Below are 7,811 nucleotides of genomic sequence, written 5' to 3'. Positions count from 1 at the left end.
CCTCCTCTGGTCCCTTGTTCATAAACTCACCTCCATACATTAATTCTAAGGCTTGCTTCATTTGTGAGCTATTCCCCTCATGAAAATATACCAGACAACTCCCTAGGATCTAATTCCATGCTGAGAACAGGAATTTAACAATTCCTTGAACCTATTTCAACTGTAGTGAAAATTTTCTACCCCCTTTTACGTGTTAGTGGTGATTTGATGCTTTAAGGCATTGGTCTTATGGCTTGGAAAGAATTTCTTTAAGAATTCGACTTGCATTTTTTTGCCAAGATCAAAAGTTCAACATTCACAAGGAGTTAAGCCTATTGGTGTACCTGTTATACTCAATGAAAATGAAACTCGGAATTTCACAGCTGCAACTCTAAACCCCACCTGTTACAGGCTTCAAAATTTAAATTTAAAGTTTACTTTTCTATGTTTGTGTGCAATCAAACAACTAAGAAAAGTTGTTAGCAAAAATTGAATCAGAAGCTGTTCCCGTCACTTAATTATTGTTCCAAACGCTCCTTGAACAAGCACACCCCTTGAGCAGCTCCGGCAGTGTCAGAGCAAGACTAGAAAACAAACAAGAATGGCTTAGTCAGGTAAAGGGGGAAAAAAAATGAAAGTTCAAAAGCTAAAAGAGACAACTTTCTGGGAAAGCTACCAACTTTATGACTTAGATGCTCTAACCCCATACCCACAAGAACAAACTTCAATAGACCCACAAGGGCCCCTCATCCTGTCGATACCACATTCAATTATAACGAAAAACTAAGAGAAATGAGTCTCCGAATCAGACGGCTAGAAAGGATCATCAGGTTGCTGCAGATCCATCAGTCTCCGAATATAATGCAAGCACTTCATACATGGCAGATGGAGAAATGTGGTCCCAGTGGGAATGCCTAGAAATTGAATGAATTGTCTGAGTCCTTTTCCATGGAGGGGTAATGTGTCTTCCCCCTACTGGTCACCTGGATCCACAACCTAAATAAATGATGCCTCGGTTTGAACATCACTGCCGACCACCCCCACATGCTCCCTAACATTCCCATCTAGTTTTCCACGTGATACACTTCATCAACATAAACTACTGATGTATGCATACAATTTCATATCACAATAATAGGCCTTGGTTGGAGATGGTCCTTTCAAAACAGTTTTCAAACAAAAAATAATAATTTTCTAACTTTTAATGAAATAAAAAATTGTTTTTTAAGAATTTATTTGAAAAAACAAATTTTTAATGTTTAGTATTTTTCAAGCAATAATTGAAAATATGAAAAATATTTTAGAAATTTGTATAGTATGTATAAATGTATAATACCTTCCCGAGTCAAGAAAACTGTTTTTCATATTTGAGTTCTCAAATAAAATTTTGTTTCTAAAAGCAAGTAAGAATTGTTCCGAAAAGCAGTTTTGGGTTAAAAAACAACCCCGTAATCTCTTTGAAAGTTTCCAAAATGTGTGAAATTTAGACCATCTTTTTCTTTAATTCTTACCAAATGAAATAAATAGCCCAAAGAATCCCAAGATATTCCAGCGCACAGGTCATTGGCGACCATATCTCGACAAGAGCAGCAGAAGGCCCTGGTCCAAGTCAGCCGACATGATCTAACAAGTAATGCCCAAACCTCTCTCTGGCTTTACCTTTGGAATATCATGTGTCACGCCTGTATGATAAAATTGGATATATTAGTATTCTTTTTTCCACCATATGCACATGCACAATAAACTAGAAAGACACAAAGACAGAATTAAACAAATATGTGAATATAAACATGATGATGGAGTGCTAATGAAACAATAGCTGATTAATTAAACCATTGAACTTAATAAGGAAGCCATACTGCAGCATGAGGAAGAGTTGATCCATGTTAGCACTAATTAAAATTCACATCAGGGACAGGATCTTAAAAATGGAATGCAGCTTACTTCCAAAGCAAACACAAGCAAATCAATACATTTCTGCATTCCAATCACAGAACAATACTGTAAAGTTTGGGCAAAAGAACATGACAAGTGACCAATGAGCATGCATTGTCGACTTCCCCGAATCCAAATGTTTCCACATGGTTCAACTTGAATACATATTTTGACAGTGATAGGAAACCAACCATGAATACATGGATTGCTTTCCTGACCTTGGACAAAAACACAAACAATTCTTGAAAAGAATGCTTGCTGGATAGCAGCCATAACTTCACCGATGTTCATGCACCTGATTTTCTTCAATCTGCCCTTGATTTTCTAATCGACATCCAGCAGGGAAATAAGAACTGGCCCATTATTTTGACCATGTTACAAGAAAACCCAGCATGGCCATGCTCATTTATGATCATTCACATGCAGAGCAACGAACACACTAACATGTTTAAGCATGTTTCAGACAGTATATATCACAAATTGGAAGGTAGGAAAATAACCTATATTTACTATTCACCAAATTAGAAGGGCCTCAGCTTGGGAGAGTTTAAACCACCTTAACAGCCTACCCACATCAACTCTTGCTCTTGAACATCAGTTGGCCTTGGGTTGAAGCCCCTGCAAAATCCAATTCCTCAGATGACGCCTCAAGTAACCAAAACTCAGCCTGATGTTTTTGTGTTATCTATAAACAGTCATTTGTGTATCCATAATGTGCATGATGTTTTTATATGCCAGAAATTTTTTCTTTTTAAAAAGGGAGAAAGAGAATTGCACCCTAAATCTGCCTTATGTCTACAAAAAGTATTCCTTCTCCAAACCCAATCGACAAGCAACTCCACTCTGGCAAGTTCACTGAATGCAACTCAGCTTTAGCCCAATGTAATCTACAGCTATACCTGCATCAGCTTGAGCCTGATCTAATCTACAGCTATACATGTACCAATTTTTGTAGACCTAGGGCGATTCTTTTTTTCCCCCTCTTTGAAAAAAAAGAAAAAAAAAATCTTTATTATATTAGTCTTGAGTTAAAAAATAATTGTTCCTTTTTGAAAACCAATAAACTATTCCCTACTTGCTGGCTGATTGGGTTCAAGTAGCAGAACAAGTTCACAAATCTGGTTTTAATTCTCCATTCCAGAAAAGAAGAGAATCTTCATAGAGCTCCAACAACTGAAGTGGCTGCTTTATAGGTTGATAATACTGAAATTCAAGAATCAGAAAGTTAGTTTTGTGTAAACTTAAGATCATAGTTTGTTATGTATTAGAATCATACGGTTAGAACCTCTCTTTCATTGTGCAATTTCATCCCAACAAAAAAAAAAAAGCCCAGGCTTGGGCTGACTTGTGCATGTGCCAGGATTGTTCAGTTCCTAGAGTAAGGCTCCAGTTAACTTCCAACCCAGCCCAACCTACATGCTGCGGCCCTAGTTCTTAGTCACAGGTAAAAAACAAAAACAGCCAAAATTCATGAAAAATTCATATAACAGGTTTAGTACTACAGATGTTAAAGAAAATGTCAGCAATTAAGTTAAGAGAGAAAGGACAGGGAACAGGAAGCCAAGGAGAGGAGGCACTAGTAGGATTCAGGAGCTAAGACATTAGTTCCTAACCAACATTACTAGTAGGAATGTACAACTAAATGTGATATGCATTTCCTAACTGACATAGATAGACACCATAACATATAAACATAAAAACATGACCGAGGAGATGAAGCTGGTGCTGATGATGGAGAGACCTGAGAATAGTAATTGAAAAGAATGAAGTACATTGCTAAATATCAGGACCCACCAGCATAAAACTATCCCACATATCATATAGAAGCACTGCACGGTGATTTGGTTCCATATGCCTTCCACATGGGTAAAATTGAATGCACATTCAGACAATAAAAAAATATGTCTGGAAGGATTGCCTTCCTGGACTCTGGGACATAGATATCTTTCTGGAAAAGATTCCTTGCTTTCCATCAACCATACTAATGTTAATGCCTGTGCACTTGCTTTAGTTTAACCTACTCTTGATCCCTTGATATGCTCATAGCAGGCATAAGCTCCTTCTACCACTTGAATGCATCAAGAAACCTAGCATGGGCATGTTCATGAATGATTCACTCACATGTAAAGCAACACATGCCTCTAAACATGTTTACACATGTTCCAGACAGAAACTGGTGGATAAATGGTATACTCTATACCACATCGCTCATAACAAAATCTACTCTTCCAAGCCCAGCAACCCTTGACTGACCTGTCCAGTAAGTCCAAGCAATAAAAATAAAATTACACAATGATAGTTATAGAATTTTCCATCCATTTAAGTTGACATCTGAATTAGAAATATATATATATATATATGGAATCAAACTTTTAATGAGCCTCTCATTGTTACCTTTGATGTTACTGAAATTAAATAAAAAATCAAAAAAAAGTTTATTTCTTAATGCTCCACTGCAAACAATCTGAAATAACTGTGTTGTAAATTATTTTTTTTTGATAAGTAAGCAAGGATTTCATTAAAAAGGCTAATCGCCACAAAGCATACAGGGAGTATACAAGCTGGCTACAGCCCAAAAAAGAAAAGGACCAGAAAGAACTACCTCCCCTCAAGTGGAAGCTATCCACTCCAAGAAACCTATAAGGGAGAAAGACTCCTCATCTAAATACACTTTGGCCCAATTCCACAGGTTACAAACAAAAGAATTCTTTAATCTCTGAATATTCAACTCACCCCCCCTAAAAGCTAATCTATTCCTCTCCTTCCAAACCGTCCAAAAAATACATAACGGAATGGATTTCCAAATCTTTTTCCTTTTCTTCCCTACAAATGAGCCCCTCCAGGAGATAAGAGTCTCCTTTACAGTTTCTGGTAGAACCCACTTGATATCTATCAACCCAAAAATAATATCCCAAAGGACTCTAGTCACTATACAGTGTAAAAGAATATGATTTACATTCTCTTCTTCACAGCCACACAAAAAACAACAATTTGGTAGTTGCACCCCTCTAATCTGAAGTCTATCCAGAGTGAGCACCTTCTCCCAAGTGGCCTCCCAAGCAAAAAAACAGACTTTAGTTGGCACCCTATCCACCCATATTTTCTTTGCGGGAAACACTGTGGCATTAGGTTTATCCAACAGTCTATAAGCATCTTTAACCCTGAAAAAGCCATTCCTTCCTTGCCTCCAGTTAACAGAGTCATCCCCCAATGCAGACCTATGACCCCTCAAAGTATTGAGCAAATCACCAACCATGTCCAATTCCCAGTCATTAAAGTCCCTCTCAAAAACAAGATTCCACTCTCCATGGCCCGAATCTTGATCCCACATTTCCTCAATCGTGGCATCTCTATGCGCAGCTAGAACAAAAAGATTGTTGAAACATTGGGACAACGGAGTATCAGTGCACCATCTGTCTTTCCAAAATTTAATTTTGGAACCCTTCCCAACTATAAAAGCCAAATTCTCCCAACACCAATCTGATTCTTTCATAATCTCCTTCCAAACCCCTACTCCCGCCGCCCCATTGACCTTCTTAGGCCTCCATCCATGTTCCTCTTGCCCATATTTCGTAGAGATTACTTGTTTCCAAAGGTTATCCTTTTCACAAGCAAACCTCCAAATCCACTTGCCCAGCAAAGCTCTATTCAATGTGGCTATTCTCCTTAACCCTAGCCCACCATTGAGTTTTTCTGAACAGACCACATCCCATTTGACTAGATGAACTTTTCCTCCCAAGTGTCCACCCCCCCAAAGGAAATCTCTTTGGGTTTTCTCCACTCTTTTAGCAACGGCCTTGGGCATGCGGAAGATAGACAGTTGGTAGATTGGCATACTAGCCAAAGTACTTTTTATGAGAGTGATCCTCCCCCCTTTGGAGATGTACTGTCTTTTCCAAAGAGCAAGTCTCCTCCTGACCCTCTCCTCCACTCCATCCCATATAGAAGAAGCCCTATTGGGGCCCCTAAGGGGAGCCCCAAATAGTGAGAGGGCAAAGACCCCACCCTGCACCCTAACTCAGCTGCCAACTCAAGAATCTCCTCCACTTCTCCAACTGGGATGATTTCGCTTTTGGCTAGATTAATACGAAGTCCCGAGGCCGCTTCAAACCAAAAGAGAAGCCAACTTAAATGAGATACTTGCTCTTTGCTCGCCTCACAAAACACAATGGTATCATCAGCAAAAAATAGATGAGAGATATTCAATGAAGATCTTCTACCACCCCGAATATTGCACCCTGTTAGATATCCCCCCTCCACCGCTCTCCTGATAAGGACGTCCAGAATCTCCATTCCCATAACAAAGAGGTAAGGGGATAAAGGATCCCCTTGACGAAGCCCTCTAGTGCTAGGGAAAAACCCAGCTGGCACTCCATTAACAAGAATAGAGAATTTAGCAGAAGACACACAGTTCCACATCCATCCCACCCACTTGGTCCCAAAGCCCATTTTTGGAGGACCTTCATTAAGAATTTCCAATTGATGCTGTCATACGCTTTTTCTATATCCAATTTGCAGATAATACCCTTTTCCTTTCTCTTCTGCCACGAATCTATCACCTCATTAGCAATTAAGGAAGCATCCAGAATTTGTCTTCCCATAACAAAGGCATTCTGAGCGCCAGATACCACCTTACCAATCACCTTCTTGAGCCTATTAGCTAAGACTTTAGCCAAAAGTTTGTAGAGTCCCCCCAATAGGCTAATTGGTCTAAAGTCTCCCAGGTCCTCCGCCCCACTTTTCTTAGGGATCAACACCAAGAAGGTGTTGTTGAGGCTCCTAACAGAGGCATTATGTTCATAAAACTCTTTAAACATCTCCATGATCTCCTCTTTTGTGAATTCCCATACATTTTGCCAAAAGGCTACAGTAAAGCCATCCGGGCCTAGGGCTTTATCCCCATTCATCTCCATCAATGCCGAATGGATCTCACCCTCTGAAAATGGTACTTCCAGACTCTCTGCTTCTTGCTGGCTGATGCAATCCACCTGGATGCTACCAATATCCGCCTGCCATACCATGTCTTCAGAAAGCACCTGCTGAAACGAGTTCACAACTCCTTCTCTCACCTCCTGCTCCTCTATCAGCCACTCCCCATTAACCTTAATTCTGCCCATAGTGTTGTTCCTTCGGTGTGCACTAGCCATTCTATGGAAGAACCCCGTATTTCTGTCCCCCTCCCTTAACCAAATCTCTCTTGAATGCTGTCTCCAATGGGCTTCCTCCAACAGCACCCATTTCTTAAATGAGTCCTTGGCTTCCTTTTTTAAGTCAGCTTCCTCTACAGTCAAGTTTCTCTCACTTTCCACCCTATCCCAATGGTCTACTTGCTCTAAAGCTGCAGCTTTATTGGTCTCCAGCCTCCCAAAAACCTCTTTGTTCCAAACTCTCAGATTCTTTTTAATTTCCTTCATTTTAACATTCAATCTGAAGCTAGCGCTGCCCCTGACCTCAATCTCCTGCCACCATGATCTCACCATGTCCTTAAACCCCTCAACCTTCAGCCACATATTTTCAAATCTAAACGGGGTGGGGCCTCTACTAATTCCACCCCCCTCTAACACGATTGGGAAATGGTCAGAAATTGGACGAGATAACCTGATCTGAGTGACTCCATTAAACTGATATAACCAGCTTTGGGAGACTAAAAATCTGTCAAGCCTCGCCCACGCCTGATTATTAAAACCCCCATTCCAGGTGAACTCTCCCCCCTGTAGAGGCAAATCCACCAGCTCTAATTCATCCACCGTCTCTGCAAATCTCCTCATGGCTGAACTGATTCTACTTTGACTACTCCTTTCTTGCTGAAACATAATAACATTGAAGTCCCCACCAAGACACCAGGGATCGTCCCAAAGACCTCTTATCGCCCCAAGTTCCTCCCACATACCTTCCCT

General features: G+C 40.1%; 1 long non-coding RNA gene across 1 annotated transcript; it reads right to left on the bottom strand.

The window, feature by feature from the left end:
- Window positions 1-279: 279 nt before the first annotated feature.
- On the bottom strand, window positions 280-3,696 carry LOC117925482. The gene is made up of 3 exons (XR_004652982.1): window positions 2,415-3,696; window positions 1,491-1,661; window positions 280-563 (listed from the first exon to the last, which is right to left on the bottom strand). It is a non-coding gene; the product is annotated as an uncharacterized LOC117925482 (long non-coding RNA).
- Window positions 3,697-7,811: the final 4,115 nt, after the last annotated feature.

Source organism: Vitis riparia, chromosome 11, assembly GCF_004353265.1.
Source record: "Vitis riparia cultivar Riparia Gloire de Montpellier isolate 1030 chromosome 11, EGFV_Vit.rip_1.0, whole genome shotgun sequence".
Classification (NCBI taxonomy): Eukaryota; Viridiplantae; Streptophyta; class Magnoliopsida; order Vitales; family Vitaceae; genus Vitis; species Vitis riparia.
This window is presented reverse-complemented; position numbering and strand designations above follow the sequence as displayed.